This window comes from Aethalodelphis obliquidens, unplaced genomic scaffold (assembly GCF_003676395.1).
Source record: "Aethalodelphis obliquidens isolate GAN/ISIS:26980383/991018 unplaced genomic scaffold, ASM367639v1 scaffold31, whole genome shotgun sequence".
NCBI lineage: Eukaryota > Metazoa > Chordata > Mammalia > Artiodactyla > Delphinidae > Aethalodelphis > Aethalodelphis obliquidens.
The window spans coordinates 7,045,902-7,063,893 of record NW_020837975.1 but is presented as its reverse complement, the minus strand read 5'-3'; the positions used below and the strand labels follow the sequence as shown (position 1 = coordinate 7,063,893).

Below are 17,992 nucleotides of genomic sequence, written 5' to 3'. Positions count from 1 at the left end.
CGGGACCCCTATAATTCGAATAATGGTGCGCTTAACGTTGTCCCAGAGGTCTCTGAGACTGTCCTCAGTTCTTTTCATTCTTTTTTCTTTATTCTGGTCTTCAGTAGTTACTTCCAGTATTTTATCTTCCAGGTCACTTATCCATTCTTCTGCCTCAGTTATTCTGGTATTGATCCCTTCTAGAGTATTTTTAATTTCATTTATTGTGTTGTTCATCGTTGCTTGTTTCCTCTTTAGGTCTTCTAGGTTCTTGTTAAATGTTTCTTGCATTTTGTCTATTCTATTTCCAAGATTTTGTATCATCTTTACTATCATTATTCTGAATTCTTTTTCAGGTAGACTGCCTAATTTCTCTTCATTTGTTAGGTCTGGTGGGTTTTTATCTTGCTCCTTCATCTGCTGTGTGTTTTTCTGTCTTCTCATTTAGCTTATCTTACTGTGTTTGGGGTCTCCTTTTTGCATGCTGCAGGTTCGTAGTTCCCATTGTTTTTGGTGTCTGTCCCCAGTGGCTAAAGTTGGTTCAGTGGGTTGTGTAGGTTTCCTGGTGGAGGGGACTAGTGCCTGTGTTCTGGTGGATGAGGCTGGATCTTGTCTTTCTGGTGGGCAGGTCCACGTCTGGTGGTGTGTTTTGGGGTGTCTGTGGCCTTATTATGATTTTAGGCAGCCTCTCTGCTAATGAGTGGGGTTGTGTTCCTGTCTTGCTAGTTGTTTGGCATAGGGTGTCCAGCACTGTTGCTTGCTGGTCGTTGAGTGAAGCTGGGTGTTGGTATTGAGATGGTGATCTCTGGGAGATTTTTGCCATTTGATATTACGTGGAGCTGGGAGGTCTCTTGTGGACCAGTGTCCTGAAGTTGGCTCTCCCACGTCAGAGGCACAGCACTGAGTCCTGGCTGCAGCACCAAGAGCGTTTCATCCACACGCTCTGAATAAAAGGGAGAAAAAGTAAGAAAGAAAGAAAGAGGATAAAATAAAATAAAATAAAGTTATTAAAATAGAAAATAATGGTTAAGAAAAAAATTTTTATTAAAAACAAAACAAAACAAAAACGGACGGACAGAACCCTATACAGACAAAATCGCACACAGAAGCATACACATACAGACTCACAAAAAGAGGAAAAGGGGAAAAAATAATGTATCTTGCTCTCAACGTCCACCTCCTCAATTTGGGATGATTTGTTGTCTATTCACGTATTCCACCGTTGCAGGGTACATCAAGTTGATTGTGGAGATTTAATCCGCTGCTCCTGAGGCTGCTGGGAGAAATTTCCCTTTCTTTCTCTTCTTCGTTCGCACAGCTCCTGGGGTTCAGCTTTGGATTTGGCCCCGCCTCTGCATGTAGGTCACTGGAGGGCGTCTGTTCTTCGCTCAGACAGGACAGGGTTAAAGGAGCAGCTGATTAGGGGGCTCTGGCTCACTCAGGCCGAGGGGAGGGAGGGGCACGGATGCAGGGCGAGCCTGCTGCGGCAGAGCCTGGCGTGACATTGCCCTGCCTGAGTCACGCTGTGCGTTCTCCCGGGGAAGTTGTCCCTGGATCACGGGACCCTGGCAGTGGCGGGCTGCACAGGCTCCCGGGAGGGGAGGTGTGGATAGTGACCTGTGCTCGCACACAGGTTTCTTGGTGGTGGCAGCAGCGGCCTTAGCGTCTCATGCCTGGCTCTGGGTTCCGCGCTGATAGCCGCGGCTCGCGCCCGTCTCTGGAGCTCCTTTAAGCAGCGCTCTTAATCCCCTCTTCTCGTGCACAAGGAAACAAAGAGGGAAGAAAAAGTCTCTTGCGTCTTCGGCAGGTCCAGACTTTTTCCCGGACTCCCTCCCGGCTAGGCGTGGTGCACTAACACCTTCAGGCTGTGTTCACGCCGCCAACTCCAGTTCTCTCCCTGCATCCAACCGAAGCCCAAGCCTCAGCTCCCAGCACGGCCCGCCCCTGCGTGTGAGCAGACAAGCCTCTCAGGCTGGTGAGTGCTGGTCAGCACTGGTCCTCTGTGCGGGAATCTCTCCGCTTTGCCCTCCGCACCCCTGTTGCTGTACTCTCCTCCGCGGCTCCTAAACTTCCCCCCACCGCCACCTGCAGTCTCCGCCCATGAAGGGGTTCCTAGTGTGTGGAAACCTTTCCTCCTTCACAGCTCCCTCCCACTGGTGTAGGTCCCGTCCATATTCTTTTGTCTCTGTTTATTCTTTTTTATTTTGCCCTACCCAGGTTCGTGGGGGAGTTTCTTGCCTTTTGGGAGGTCTGAGGTCTTCTGCCAGCGTTCAGTGGGTGTTCTGTAGGAGTTGTTCCACGTGTAGAGGTATTTCTGATGTATCTGTGGGGAGGAAGGTGATCTCCGTGTCTTACTCTTCCGCCATCTTCCCCCTCCTCACTTATGTGACAGTAATTTTAATGTGCATCATTGGTTTAATGACTACTTTTCTTGTGAGGAGAAGGGAAGAGCATTGTCATATTAAATGAACATATTTGATCATATGCATTTTGATTTCAGAAATATTAAAAATGAGGTGAAAAGTAAGACTTACAATGGAGGAGATATGTCCATTTCCCCGTCACAAAAATGTTTACATGTATGCTGAAAGTGTTTCAGATGAGTAATTCTTAAGGTTTTACTGAATTGTTATGTGATGGGAATTTTTAATAAGTGCCATTGTGTACCCTTGCCACTGAATCAGACCACAGCATGTCTCTTACAAATCAGGAAGCAAGCATAATTGCTTCCTATTCAAATCATGGTGGATATCTAATTTATCAGTACAGTAGTCCCCCTCTTGTCCTTGGGGGAACATTCCAAGACCCCCAGTGGATGCCTGAAACCACGGATAGTGCTGAACCCCATATATACTTGGTTTTTCCTGTACATACATACCTATGATAAAGTTTAATTTATAAATCAAGCACAATAAGAGATTAACATAACATAATAAAATAGAACAGTTATAACAATATGCTGTAATAAGAGTTATGTGAATGTGGTCTCTCTCCCTCTCTCCTTCTGTCTCTCTCTCTCAAAATATTTTATTGTTTGTAATCACCCTTCTTGTGAAGATGTGAGATGATAAAATACCTACAAGGAGGATCATTTGCTTTGGGTGATCCTGGATCATCAAGCCATGACAATGTGAATGGTTGGATGTCAGGAGCAGATGATGTCGATGGTTGGGGGTTCTGGGTGGGATGGAGTGGGAAGGCATGAGATTTCATTACACCACTTAGAATGGTGTGCAGCTTAAAACTTATGAATTGTGTATTTCTGGAATTTTCCATTTAGTATTTTCAGATTGAGGTTGGCCTTGGGTAATTGAAACCACAGAAAGCAAAACTGTGGGTGTGGGGCTATATAACTACTGAAAAATATGTGGTTATTTTATTTTAACAGAATGGTGATTAGTGTCTAAAGTAATTGACGTATAGGGCTTTTAAGGTTTATCTGATATTTTAATTTTTATGATGCAGTTTATATTCCTTAATTATTGCTCGAAATGTAGCTGTTATTTTTAAAAACCTCCTATTAGGGGCTTCCCCGGTGGCTCAGTGGTTGAGAATCTGCCTGCCGATGCAGGGGACACGGGTTTGAGCTCTGGTCTGGGAAGATCCCACATGCCACGGAGCAACTAGGCCTGTGAGCCACAACTACTGAGCCTGCGTGTCTGGAGCCTGTGCTCCACAATATGAGAGGCCGCGATAGTGAGAGACCTGCACACCGCGATGAAGAGTGGCCCCCACTTGCCGCAACTAGAGAAAGCCCTCGCACAGAAACGAAGACCCAGCACAGCCATAAATAAATACATACATACCTCCTATTAGTCTTGCAGTTAACTGTAGGAATTTTTGAAGAGGGTATCTTTTTACTGAAAAGCAAATTCCATTCTCTTCCTGTAATGATGCTTTGACATTAGCCACACAGTGCTCTAATGAGTTTTTCCTTGGAATGGCAAAGATATTTATCACTTAGAAATTAGTTCATTCTGTAATCTTTATCTTGAAAAACAAAATCCCTTTTTAAAAAACCCTCTTAATTTTTCTCCTTTTAACTTTAAAGAGCTTATGGTTTCCTTTCTTTACAAAGAGAATGTCAATGTCAGACATTTGGCTCCAGGTAGGAATGCTTTGAGCCTCTGGATTTTACTTGGTAGTGATCAGTTTCCTCTTATGATTTCTAAGAGTTTTGCTTGTACTTTGTTTTGAGATGGTCTTGAAAGTAACTGAATTCTACAGTGGGTCAGGCTTTGGCTTAGTAGCCACTTCAAAGTCATTTTTTCCTTTTTTAGTTTTACAATTGTCTTTTGTATTTAGAAATCAGAAGTGAATAGGAAAGCAGACCTTATCTGACCTAAGTCTCACTAAGACTTTAAAGAGCATTTAATAATACATTTTATTTAACTTGGTATAGCCCAAATAGTATCATTTCAACGTGTGGCTGTAGTTCCACTTCAAGCACTCAGTAGCTACATGTGGCTAGTGGCCTGCAGCTCTATAAACTCTGGTATGTTGTACCAATTTTTTTTGTTTTCTGTAACAAATTGTGTAGAATTGGTGGCCATCTTCTTCTTAAGAATTTGCTAGTGAAACCTGGGCCTGGAGGGTTCTTCTTTTTATTTATTTATTCATTTATTTTTGGCTGCATTCGGTCTTCGTTGCTGCACGTGAGCTTTCTCTAGTTGCGGCGAGCAGGGGCTACTCTTCGTTGCAGTGCGTGGGCTTCTCATTGTGGTGGCTTCTCTTGTTGCCGACCATGGGCTCTCGGTGCACGGCCTCAGTAGTTGTGGCTCGTGGGCTCAATAGCCCAGGCTCAGTAGTTGTGGCACACGGGATTAGTTGCCCTGCGGCATGTGGGATCTTCCCGGACCAGGGCTCAAACCCATGTCCCCTGCATCGGCAGGCGGATTCTTCACCACTGAAGCCCTTCAGTTTATTTTTATAGTTATAGATCTGTTCAGGTTATGTTTCATCTTGGGTGACTTTGCGTAATTTCAAGGAATTGATCCTTTTCACTAAATCATTGAATTTATGTGTGTAGAATTGTTTGTACTATCCTTTATTATCATTCTAATGCTTTCTGTGTATGTAGTGATAACCCGCTCTTATTCTTGATATTTTGTGTCTCCTCTCTTTTTTTCTTTAATAATCTTGATAGATTTCTTAATTTTAAGAAAACCAGCTTTTGGGTTCATTGATTTTCCTGTTTTTCTGTTTTCAGTTACATGGATTTCTGCTCTTTTTATTTATTATTATTATTATTATTATTTTGGCTGCATTGGGTCTTCATTGCTGTGCGCCAGCTTTCTCTAGTTGCGGCGAGCAGGGCTACTCTTTGTTGTGGTGCGTGGGCTTCTCATTGTGGTGGCTTCTCTTGTTGCAGAGCACGGGCTCTAGAGCACAGGCTCAATAGTTGTGGCGCACAGGCTTAGTTGCTCTGTGGCATGTGGGATCTTCCCAGACCGTGGCTCGAACCCGTGTCACTGAATTGGCAGGTGGATTCTTAACCACTGCACCACCCGGGAAGTCCCTGGATTTCTGCTCTTAATTTTATTATTTCCCTCCTTCTGCTTGACTTGGGTTTATTTTTTTCTTTTTCTAGTGTCTTAAGATGGAAGCTTGGGGTCATTGATTTGAGACCTTTCTTTTATAATGTAGGTATTTAATATTATTCTCTTAGTCTGTTTGGGCTGCTGTAATAAACTACTATAGACTGGGTGGCTTGTAAACAACTGAAATTTATTTCTTACATTTCTGGAGGCTGGGAAGTCTAAAATAGAGATGCTGGCAGATTCAGTGTCTGTTGAGGGCTAGTCTCCTACTTCATAAGGTGGCCTTTGTATCCTTTCTGGGATGTTTTTTAATAAGGATGCTAATGTCATTCATGAGGGCTCTACCCTCAAGACCTAATCACCTCTCAGAGGCCCAACTTCGAAATACACTCACATTGGGGATTAAGTTTCAAAATAAAAATTTGGTGGGGGGAGGATACAAATGTTTAGTCTACAACAACTGTAAATTTCCCTCAGAGTGCTGCTTTTAGCTGCTTATCATAAATTTTGAAATACTGTATTTTCATTTTCATTCAGTTCAAAGTATTTCCTAATTTCCCTTGAGACTTCCTGTTTGACCCATGGATTGTATTGAAGTATGTAGTTAAGTTTCCAAATGTTTGGTAATTTTTCTGTTATCTTGTTTGATCATTTCTAGTTTAATTCTATTATGTTAAGAGAGCATACTTTGTATGATTTCAATTCTTTTAAATTTGTCAAGGTGTTTATGACCCAGGAGATACACCCAAGAGATATTGTCTATCTTGGTGAGTATTTCATGTGTACCTCGAAAGGATGTGTATTTTGCTATTGTTGGGTGGAGTGTTGTATAAATGTCAGTGAGATGTAGTTGGTTGATGCTGTTGTTCAATTTCTCTATATCTTTATAGATTTTTATTGGGGGGATCAACTAGTTCTATCTATTACTGAGAAAAGAGTGTTGAAGTCTCCAACTTCAGTTTTGGACTTGTCTGTTTCTCCTTTCAGTTCTGTCAGTTTTGGGTTCATGTATTTTGAAGCTTTGTCGTTAAGTGCATACACATTTAGGATTATGTCTTCAAGGTGCGTGACCCATTTATTATTGTGTGATGTCCCTCATTGTCACTGGTATTTTCTTCACTCTGAAGTCTGATATTAATATAGCCACTCTGGCTTTCTTTGATTAGTGTTTGCATGCTGTATCTTTTCCTAGCCTTTTACTTTCAGCCTCCCTATATTATTATATTTGGAGCTTCTTACAGACAGCATATAGTTAGGCTATTTTTTTTTCCTTTCTGACAATCTCTTCTAATTGGTGTGTTTAGACTATTCACATTTACTATAGGTATTGATATATTTGAATTTAGTTCAACCATTTTATTATTTTAGGACTTTTAAATCAATTACATCACTAAACTTATTTGTGATTAAATTCTTTAAAAAATGTATTTGTCCTGATAATAAAAGAAATATATGACCTAGAAGATATAGAAAACATAAAGAAAACAACATTTATTCTGAAATACAGATATAGACACTGTTAGTGTATGTATCCAAATATTAAAAGCATAAAAAATTTTGTTTTTCAAATTTGGTATTGTGCTACATATAATCGTATAACCTACATTTTTCCTATTAACTAATATTTTAGAACCTTCCCCCTACTATTAACCAAAATGTTATAGATCGTTCTTTCTTTTTCGGTTGAGATAAAATTCACATAACAAGTTAACCACTTAAAGCATACAATTCATTGGCATTTAGTACATTCACAGAATTGTGCAGCCGTCATCTTTTTAGTTCCAACACATTTTTATTACCCCCAAAGGAGACTCCATACCCATTAAGCAGTCACTCCTCATTCATAGAGCCCCTGGTGACCACTAATGTACTTTTTGTCTCTATGGATTGATAATTCTTTTTGCTGTGTTGGGGCAAGGTATATAAATAGTGATCAAAAAATAAAATATATTAGACAGCCATCTCAAAAACAGAATCTGGGCTGCTTACTAAGAATGAACAAACCATAATTTACTTGGCTCACTTACAGTTAAATTCTTAAATATTCTTCTTTATTAAGAAGGACACTAGAGTAGCAGCGTGAACCTTGAAGTCATACCGTCTGGGTTTGACTTCTAGTTCAACAGTGCAGTAGCAGTGTGACCTTTAGGAAATTATTTTAGCTTTCAATGACTCAGTTTCTTCACCTATAAAATAAGGAAAACGGTCCTCACCTCATAGGGTTTTGAGGGAATTTGAGGAGTTAATGCATGTAAAAGCTTTTAGAACAGCACCTGGCATGGTAAGCAATGAATAGGTGTTAGATGCTGCAGCTGCTACTGCTTCTTCTTCTTCTTGTTGTTTTTCTTTTTATATATAAATTTATTTATTTTTGGCTGCGTTGGGTCTTCAATGCTGCACACGGGCTTTCTCTAGTTGCCGTGAGCAGGGGCTACTATTCGTTGTGGTGCGTGGCTTCTTACTGCAGTTGCTTCTCTTGTTGCGGAGCGTGGGCTCTAGGCACGTGGGCATCAGTAGTTGTGGCACCTGGGTTCAGTAGTTGTGGCTCCTGGGCTCTAGAACACAGGCTCAGTATTTGTGGCACACAGGCTTAGTTGCTCCACAGCATGTGGGATCTTCCCAGACCAGGGCTCGAACCCACGTCCCCTGCATTGGCAGGTGGATTCTCAACCACTGCGCCACCAGGGAAGCCCCTTCTTCTTGCTATTAAAAGATATGACTATATTGTGAAACCTTATGTGGTAATCCTTCCTCAACTGTTAACTTGTCTTGTGAGAACTCTCTTAGTAAAGATTCCTTAAGGTTTTTCCATGTCAGATGCCTGGTGGCATCTTCAGGGTGGAGTCAAAGATTCCAGGTCATAAAATGAGAAAGGTGTTAAACATGTGGAATACCCAAGGCAGAAGAATATGCAGCTTAATGTGCACTAAAAATTATGCAGAGAATTAAAATTTACCAGAGCAGAAACCACCAGTGGAAACCACTACTGGGGTAGAAAAACCAGAACTGTAATTGACAAATTACTGGAGGCTCAGTGTGGACAAGCCTGAGAGATGAAGACTCTAGGAGTGTCCCCACACTTTCGTGAGTTTTACCTCAAGAATCTCTACCAGGTTTTCCCAGTGGATATTGGAGAAAAAAAATCCCCTAATTCTTCTGGCAGGGAAGGGGGAAAGTAACTGTTTTGAAATTACCCGGAATATTGTCTGGGTAATATCTCCTGCTCTCAGGAGAAATTATTTTACCAGAGCCTTACCTGCTATGGGTTTATCAGAGCCTAACTGACCTAGAGGAAGGGAAATGCCCAGCTCCAGTCCCCTTAGCCGTCCTGTCCCATAAATGGGGAAGAAAACTGAGAAGCACTGATGAAGTTCATAGTCCAGGGGCACAGGCTCACCAAAAGACTGAGGCCTAATCATAGGACTGCAGAATGCTTCCCCTCCCCCTACACCTAAAAGACTCTTTTCTGCAGTTCCTTTTACACAGTATATTCACGTACACCTTTCAACAGAAAAGGAAAAGACAAAAAGCACAGTTTGAAGAGACTGAACAAGCATCAGAACCAGAATCAGACATGACAGGAGTGTTAGAATTATCATTCTCTTCAACTTTTGAAGGATAACTTTGCAAAGTACCAAATCCTAGGCTGGGAGGTTTTTTTTTCCCCTCAGTATTTTAAATATCTCACTTCACTCTCTGCTTCCTTACATGATTTCTGAGAAGTCATATATAACTTTGATTTTTGTTTCTCTATCAGTAAACGGTTTTTCTCCTCTGGCTTCTTTCAAGATTTTTTCTTTATTGTCAATTTTCTGCATTACGAATATGATTTACCTATGTGTAGTTTTTTGAGCATTTATTTTCCTTGGTGTTCTCTTAGCTTCTTAGATCTGTGGCTTGGTGTCTGATGTTAATTTAGGAAAACTTTCAGTCATTATTACTTTAAATATTTCTTCTGTTCCTATTTTTCTTCTCCTTCTAGTATTCCAGTTATGCATATGTTACATCTTTTGTAGTTGTCCCACAGTTCTTGGGTAGTCTTTTCCATTTCTTTTCCCAGTCTTTTTTCCCTTTGCTTTTTAGTTTTGTTTGTTTGTTTTTGCAGTACACGGGCCTCTCACTGTTGTGGCCTCTCCCGTTGCGGAGCACAGGCTCTGGACGCACAGGCTCAGTGGCCATGGCTCACAGGACCAGCCGCTCTGCGGCATGTGGGATCCTCCTGGGCCGGGGCACGAACCCGTGTCCCCTGCATTGGCAGGCGGACTCTCAACCACCGCACCACCAGGGAAGCCCTGCTTTTGAGTTTTGAAAGTTTCTACTGACGTATCCTCAAGCTCAGAAATTCTTTTCTCACCTGGGTCCAGTCTACTAATGAGCCCATCAAAGGCATTCTTCATTTCTGTTACAGTTTCGATCTCTGGCTTTTTTGTTTTGTTTTGTTTTCTTAGAATTTCTACCTTTCTCTTACATTATCCATCTGTTCTTGCATGTTGTCTGCTTTTTCCATTAAAATCTTTAGCATATTAACCAGATTTTAAAAATACAAAGAAAACACATTGGAGAATGAGTAAGTGAAAGTAGGATTAAAAGTCTTATTCTTTTAAAAGTTTCTTATTCTTGTTTAAAAATACTTTACTTTGGGGGACACATAGTTTTCAAGGGTAGGATTCCTCTGTGTCCCCCTTTGCCTGGCAAAGCAATGAAGCTATTCTTTTCTACTTCAACCAAAACCCTGTCTCCGAGATTCGATTCGGCACTGGTGTACAGAGGCTGAGCTTTCAGCATCTGTGGGAGTGGATGTTAGTAATGTATGAGGGTTAGGAACAACACAGTGTTGAGGGATAACAATGTTGTTTATTGCTCAGAGGTCCTGCACAAATCTCTGTCCTTGGCCCTTGGGTTTTATCGCTGATAAAATAGGACTGTTACAGAGGGTAGTACAAGGGATGATGAGAGCTTGAGCCTTGTAATCTTCTATGATGGGCCTTATGCCTTGAAATACTTCATTACTTATAGAGTATTGATTAATTGGGGGAGGAGGTTTTGAGGGATCTATTTGAATGCTGATGGGAGGTGTGCTGTGAATTTTGCTAACATCATTTGGAGATTTTGCCCATAAGGAAATGGTAGCTGATTCAATAGGAACAAATGATCAGTGTTTCCAGAATCTGCTCTAGTACCATCAGAGACCGAACAAATAAAGGGTCGTTTAATTCACCTAGTGTGTTACTTTGGTGACTACTGTCAAATTCTAGAATTATTTCTCCCAAATTCTAGCATACTTGTCTAAGAAGTCTCAGCATAATAAATGGGTAGGGGTGGATGAACTAAAGAGAACAGAGTAAGTATCTCCCAAAGGGCCTAAACAAAAGGGAGTAGGTTCAGAGACAGGAACCTCTTGCGGTTCATTAGAGATCCCCCCCTATTCTAGCTGTTTTAGTACTAAAAGGCAGTGGCTGTTTTATAGTAGTAAGGTTGCGCACTGGAAGTTTGGCTCAAGTGTCAACTAGAACTGGAAGAGATTCATCTCTAATCCGGAGAAAAGTTTTACCAAGCTGATTAAGAGGGAGAATTGGGAAGAGTGCCTGTAGTTCCTCACAGCCCCATCATTGAGAATTGGGAGGAAGGTGGAATTAAAAGGAAAAAAAAAAAAGAAAACTTTACTTGGGACTTCCCTGGTGGCACAGTGGTTGAGAGTCCGCCTGCCGATGCAGGGGACACAGGTTCGTGCCCCGGTCCGGGAAGATCCCACATGCCGTGGAGCGGCTGGGCCCGTGAGCCATGGCCGCTGAGCCTGCGTGTCTGGAGCCTGTGCTCCGCAACACGAGAGGCACAACAGTGAGAGGCCCGCATACCGCAAAAAAAACCCCCCCAAAAATCCTTTATTTGTTTGTTTGTTTATTTAATATGGCTGCGCTGGGTCTTAGTTCCGGCACATGGGATCTTCGTTTCTGCATGCAAAATTTTCATTGCGTCATGTGGGATCTTTAGTTGCGTCATGCAGGATCTAGTTCCCTGACCAGGGATGGAACCCGGGCCCCTTGCACTGGGAGTGTGGAGTCTTAACCACTGGACCACCAGGGAAGTCCCTATTTTTCTTAATCTTAATTGATCTAATATAACAATTTGTTCAAAATAATAACAGCAACAGTGTAATCAATTGTGTATGCTTGTGTTCAATTATATGTGTTTGTGTGTATCTGTGTATAAACCGTTTACATACATATATATACGTGTGTGTGTGTGTGTGTGTGTGTGTATGAATAAGTGAAATGAATGACAGCAGTGATACAAGGGACAGGAGGGAGCGATTAGGAGTATTTTGCTATTATATGATACCTGCACTATCCATGAAGTGGGTAGTGTCATTTATGATTTCACTTGGATTAGTTGTAAATGTACATTGCAAACTGACAACCTCATTAAAAGAAAAAAAACTGATTGTTATACTAAGAAAGGAGAGAAAATGGAATCATGTAAAATGCTCAATTAAAACCTAAAAGGCAGAAAAAGAGTAGAAGAGAAAAATCAGAACAAAGAACAAGAGCAACAAATAGAAAACAGTAACAAATATGGTAGATATTAATCCCGCTATATCAATAACCACTTTTAAACCTCAGTAGTCTAAATGTACAAATGAAAGAGATTGTCAGAATGGATCACAAAACAAGACCCAACTCTACATTGTTTTCAAGAAAATTCTAATATAAATGTACATATACATTAAGAATAAAGGGATGGAGAAAGATGTACTGTGCTAACACTAATCCAAAGAAAGCAGAAGTAGCTATATTCAGTCAGAGCAGACTTCAGACCAAAGAAAATTATCAGGGATAAAGAGGGATAGTATATAATGATAAAGGGGTTAGTACTCCAGGAAGACATAAGAATTCTTAATGTATATGTGCCTAACAATAGGATATCAAACTCTGTGAGGCAAAACTGATAGAACTGAAAGGAGAAATAGACGAAGTCTCCACTATTTTAGTTGGAGACTTCAACACTTCGTTATCAGAAATGGACAGACCCAGCAGGCAGAAAACCATAAGGACATAGTTGAGCTCAACAACACCATCATTATGCTGGATATAATTGACATCTGCAGACTACTTCATCCAACAGCAGCAAATTCTTCTGAAGCTCACATGAAACTTTTCACCAAGGTAAACCAGATTCTGGGCCGTAAGACACCTTAACAAACTTAAAAGAATAGAAGTTATACAACGTATCCTCTTACACCACAATGGAATTAAACTAGAAGGCAACAACAGAACGATAGTGGAAAAATCCCCACACTTCTGAATAACATATGGATCAAAGAAGAAATCTCAAGAGAAATCTAAAAATACTTTGAACTAAATGCAAATGAGAATAACACCTATCAAAATTGTGAAATGCAGCTAAAGCAGTTCTCAGAGGGGAATTTATAGCATTGAATACATATGTTAGAAAAAAAGAAAAACCTAAAATCTATAATATAAGCTTCCACTTTAGGAAACTAGAAAAATAAGAGCAAATTAAATCAGAAGAAAAATATAGAGTAGAGCAGAAGGCAGTGAAATTGCAAATAGAAAATCAATAGAGAAAATCAATAAAACCTAAAACTGGTGTTTTGAAAAGATTGATTTAAGTCAGTAACCTCTGGCCAGGCTAAGAAAAAAAGGTAGAAGATACAAATTACTAAAATCAGAAATGAAAGAGAGAACATCACTACAGATCCCATGCACATTCAACAGTTAATAAGGAATATTATGAGCAAGTCATGTTGGTAACAAACAGATGTAATGCCCATAAATTTGATAACTTAGGTGTAATGGACCAATTTCTTCAAAGGTGCAATCTGCCAGAGCTCACCCAAGAAGAAATAATCTGTATAGGCCATATCTATTAAAGAAATTAAACCAACAATTAATAACCTTACAAAACAGAAAGTGCTAGGCTCAGGTGAGTTCACTGGTGAATTCTACCAGACATTTAAGGAAGAAATTTTACCACTACTCTGGAATCTCTTCCAGAAGAGTGAAGCAGAAAGAATACTTTCTGACTTATTCTATGAGGCCAGCATTACCCTAATGCCAAAACCAGACAGACAGTACAAGGAAAGAAAATCATAGACCATTATCTCTCATGAACATAGATGCAAAAGTCATCAACAAAATATTAGCAAATCAAATCCAACAATGTGTAAGAAGAATAACATATGCTATGACCAAATGAGATTTATCCCAGACATGCAAGGCTGGTTCAACATTCAAAAATCAATTAATATAACCCATTACATCAACAGGCTAAGAAGAAAAGTCACATGTTCATACCAATAGATACAGAAAAACCATTTGTTAAAATCCAACACCTTTTGTGATTAAACTCTCAGGAAACTAGGAAGAAAGGGAATCGCTCTCTACTTGATAAAGATTATTTACAAAAAATCTTTAGCTAATATCATACTTAATGATGAGAAATTAGAAGTTTTCTGCTCAGATCAGAAGTGAGGCAGAGGAAAGTCCACTGCTTTTCAACATCGTACTGGAAGTCCTTGCTAGCGCAATAAGACAATTAAAGCGAAATAAAAAATATTCAGATTGGGAAGGAGGAAATAAAACCATCTTTTTTTTTTTGCAGATGGCAAAATTTGAAAGAATCAACAACAAAATATCCTGGAACTAATAAGCAACTATAACAAGGTTGCAGGATACAAGATTGATTTACAAAAATTAAATGCTTTCCTATAAACCAGCATGAACATGTTCAATTTGAAATTAAAAACACATTACCATTTATGTTTTTATCCCCCCAAAATAAAGTACTTAAGTGTAAAGCTATCCAAGTGTGAACAAGATCTATACGAGGAAAACAACAAAATTCTGATGAAAAGAATCTGAGAAGAACTAAGTAAGTGAAGAGATATTTCATGTTCATGGATAGGAAGACTCAGTATTTTCAAGATATTAGTTCTTCCCAGCTTGATGTGCAGATTGAACACAGTCCCAATCAAAATCCCAGCAAGTTATTGTGTGGAAATCAACAAACTGATTCTAAATTATATACAGAAAGGCAAAAGACCCAGAGTAGCCAATTCAGCAATGGAGAAGAACAGAGTTGGAGAACGGACACTCTGACTTCAAGACTTCCTATAAAGTAACCAAGATATTGTGGTAATGGTGAAAGAATAAACAAATAGATAATTGGAACAGAAGAGAGAGCCCAGAAATGTACTGATACAAATATAGTCAACTGATCTTTGACAGAGGAGCAAAGACAGTACACTGGAAAAAAGGTATTCTTTTCAACAAACGGTGCCGGATCAAGTAGACATCTACATGTAAAAAAATGAATCTACACACAGGTCTTACATCGTTCACAAATATTAACTCAAAATGGACTATAAATCTAAACATAAAATGCAAAACTGTAAAACTCCTAGAAGATAACATAGGCAGAAACCTAGATGATCTTGGGTACGGCCATGACTTTTATTGGTTGTGCCTCACAGCTCATCAAACCAGAGCCCTCAGCAGTGGAAGCATGGAGTCCTAACCATCGGACTGCCAGGGAATTTCCCATGACTTTTTTTTTTTTAATTGAAGTATAGTTGATTTACAATATTGTGTTTCAGGTGTGCAGCAGAGTGAATTGATTATAGGCAATGAGTTTTTAAATGTAACACCAAAGGGGCATGATCTAAAGAAAGAATTGATAAGCTGGAGTTCATTAAAATTAAAAACTTAAGTGCTCTGTGAAAGACAGTGTCAAGAGAATGAGAAGACAGGCCACAGACTGGGAGAAATCATTTGTAAAAGACACATCTGATAAAGGACTATTATCCAAAATATACAGAAAGCTCTTAAAACTCAATAATAAGAAAACAAACAACTCAAAAAACAAGCAAAAAAGAGTTGAACTGACATCTCACCGAAGAAGATATACAGGTGCAAATAAGCATATAAAAAGATGTTCAACATTTTGTCATTAGAGAGTTGCAAATTAAAGTAAGTTACCACTACCTACCTGTTAGAATGGCTAAAATCTGGAACACTGTCAATGCCAAATGCTGGCAAGGATGTGGAGCAACGGAAACTCATTTATTGCTGGTGAGAATGCAAAGTGGTACAGTGACTTCGTTAGGCAGTTTGGCAGTTTCTTACAAAACTAAAATATTCTTACCATATTTATAGCAGTTACATTCATAATTGCCAAAACTTGGAAGCAATCAAAAACATCCTTCAGTAGATGAATGGGTAAATAAACTTTGGTACATCTAGACAGTGGAATACTATCCAGCATGAAAAAGAAATGAGCTTTCACTTCATGAAAAGATACAGAACACCTTTAAGTGCATATTTCTATGTGAAAGAAACCAATCTGAAAAGGCTACATACTGTATGTAGCCAACTATATAACATTTTAGAAAAGGCAAAACTGTGGAAATAGTGGTTGCCAGGGGCTAGGGGAGGGAGGGATGAATAGGCAGATCACAGAGGATTTTTAGGGCAGTGAAACTATTCTGTGATACTATAGTGGTGGAAACATGTCATTATACATTTATTAAAACCCATAGAATGTGCAACATAAGAGTGAACTCTGACATAAACTATGGACTTCGGGTGATAATGATGTGTCTGTGTAGATTCATCAGTTGTAACAAATACACCACTTTTATGTAGGATATTGATAGTAAAGGAGATTTTATGTATGTGGAGGCAGAGAGTATATTATCTTCTCAGTTTTGCTGTGAACTTACATCTTCTTCTAAAAATAAAGTCTTAAAAATAATGAAGTCTATGAAAACTTATTTTCAATAATAAAAAATAGTAAACATTAGGAAATAATAACTTTCTAGGTCAAATGGTGTCTGAAGGGGCTTTCCCAGATATGCAGTATTTTAACTAAAAAGATTCAGATTGGTGACAGGGTATCACATTTCCAGATTGCAGTAAATAAGCATAAACTCTGGTTGAGCATGACTAATGCAGTTTGGCATGAGTTGAGGGTTCTGTGTGCAAAAGAGTGGGAGGTAGATTGAAGGTGATGGTACTCTGAAGCATATTTACACCCACAGGTCATCTGGAAGAGAGATGAGTAGCTGAGTGTCATGGCCCAGACTAAAAGGCCCAATGCATTGTACCTCTGCTGTGAGAGGGTGGTGAGGGTGGCTCCCTTTGTAGGACTGGGAAGTCCCAATGGCTATGAGTGAGTCCCAAGACCCCCTGTGTGTGGATGCTGCTACTTTAGTCTAGGGATTAGTAGTCATTCGTTCCCTCAAAGCTCTGTGCCCAGATTCAAGCCAGGAAAATTTTGGGCCTGTTAATAAGGGCCTGCAATGGAAATGAAGAGGAAGGGATACTTAGGAAGATTGGGTAGGACCAAAGAGATGAAGAAAGTGAAAAATGAAAGGAGAATGTAGAAACATTTAACAAGTTCTGCTTTGTCTCTGTCTGACTCTGACTTGTCAGTGAATGTGACGTCTGTAATGTAGTTTTCTTAGGAGAGAATGTTGAGGGGAAGGGGTATCTATTTTCTTTGTTTCGCTAGTTCTCACATTGGTCCAGCTAGGATGATGACGTTGACTGGGAGCAGTTTCCCTGAACCCAGAAACAAAGCCCATCCTCTTTTAGGAGGAGGGGGAAGGGAGAGTTGATGTAGTACATTATCAGAGATCTCACCAAGGATAACTAATTACCATCAGTAATGCTGTTTTACCCTTTTTGTCCATGATTATGTCAAAGATAGCGTTTGACAGATGGGGCTATGTCTTGTTATTAGGCTTTTTAGTATTCAAAACATACATATACCTCTGCAGAAAGATATCAGTCCTAAGTTAAACCTTACTTTAAAGTACATGTACCAAGAAGAACAGACCTCTTTCTCTCTTTTTTTAATGGAACTACTTAAGGTTGAATTAAGTAAATCAGTTGCTAGTCTAAAATTTGACTTTCTGGTTCTTGAACTAAATACTTGGAAGTACTTCTTCTGTTCAAATATTCTATTTTAAATTACCCTTTGGTAAAAATACTACAGATATGAAGAAGCACCAAGTGTGTCGCAATCAGATTGGTTGAGAAATGCAGTAGAAGTAGTAAAGGAATGAGAATTCCAGCCATTTTTCTCCCTATTTGCATGTAAAATGAGCAATAAATGTTAAGCCCTTTTATCCAACGTTACATTTAAGTGCTTTTCAAAGTTAATGCAAAACGATTGTTAAAATGCCAGTTTTAATCTGTATATTTTTTTCCAGTTACATACGTTTGGCTCTTAATGTGCTATAGTTTTGATTCCCTGTGTTACCCTTAAAACATAATTATACTTTGAGATTTAAATTAGCAATTTAAGTTGCTTAAATGTACTTTCATGCTATATTTTCTGCAATTGTGCTATCATCCACTCAGTTATACTTTATTAGTAGGCTATAAAATTTCAAATTATTAAGATGTTAGTATTTCCATCTTTTCTGCCAGGAATAGTTGTCTCCATAA

The 17,992-nt window shown here is 39.4% G+C and overlaps 1 protein-coding gene across 5 annotated transcripts in view; it reads left to right on the top strand.

Moving 5' to 3' along the window:
* ILRUN (inflammation and lipid regulator with UBA-like and NBR1-like domains) overlaps nt 1-17,992 on the top strand; it is a 122,176-nt gene that overhangs the window by 65,625 nt on the left and 38,559 nt on the right. The window lies entirely within an intron of this gene.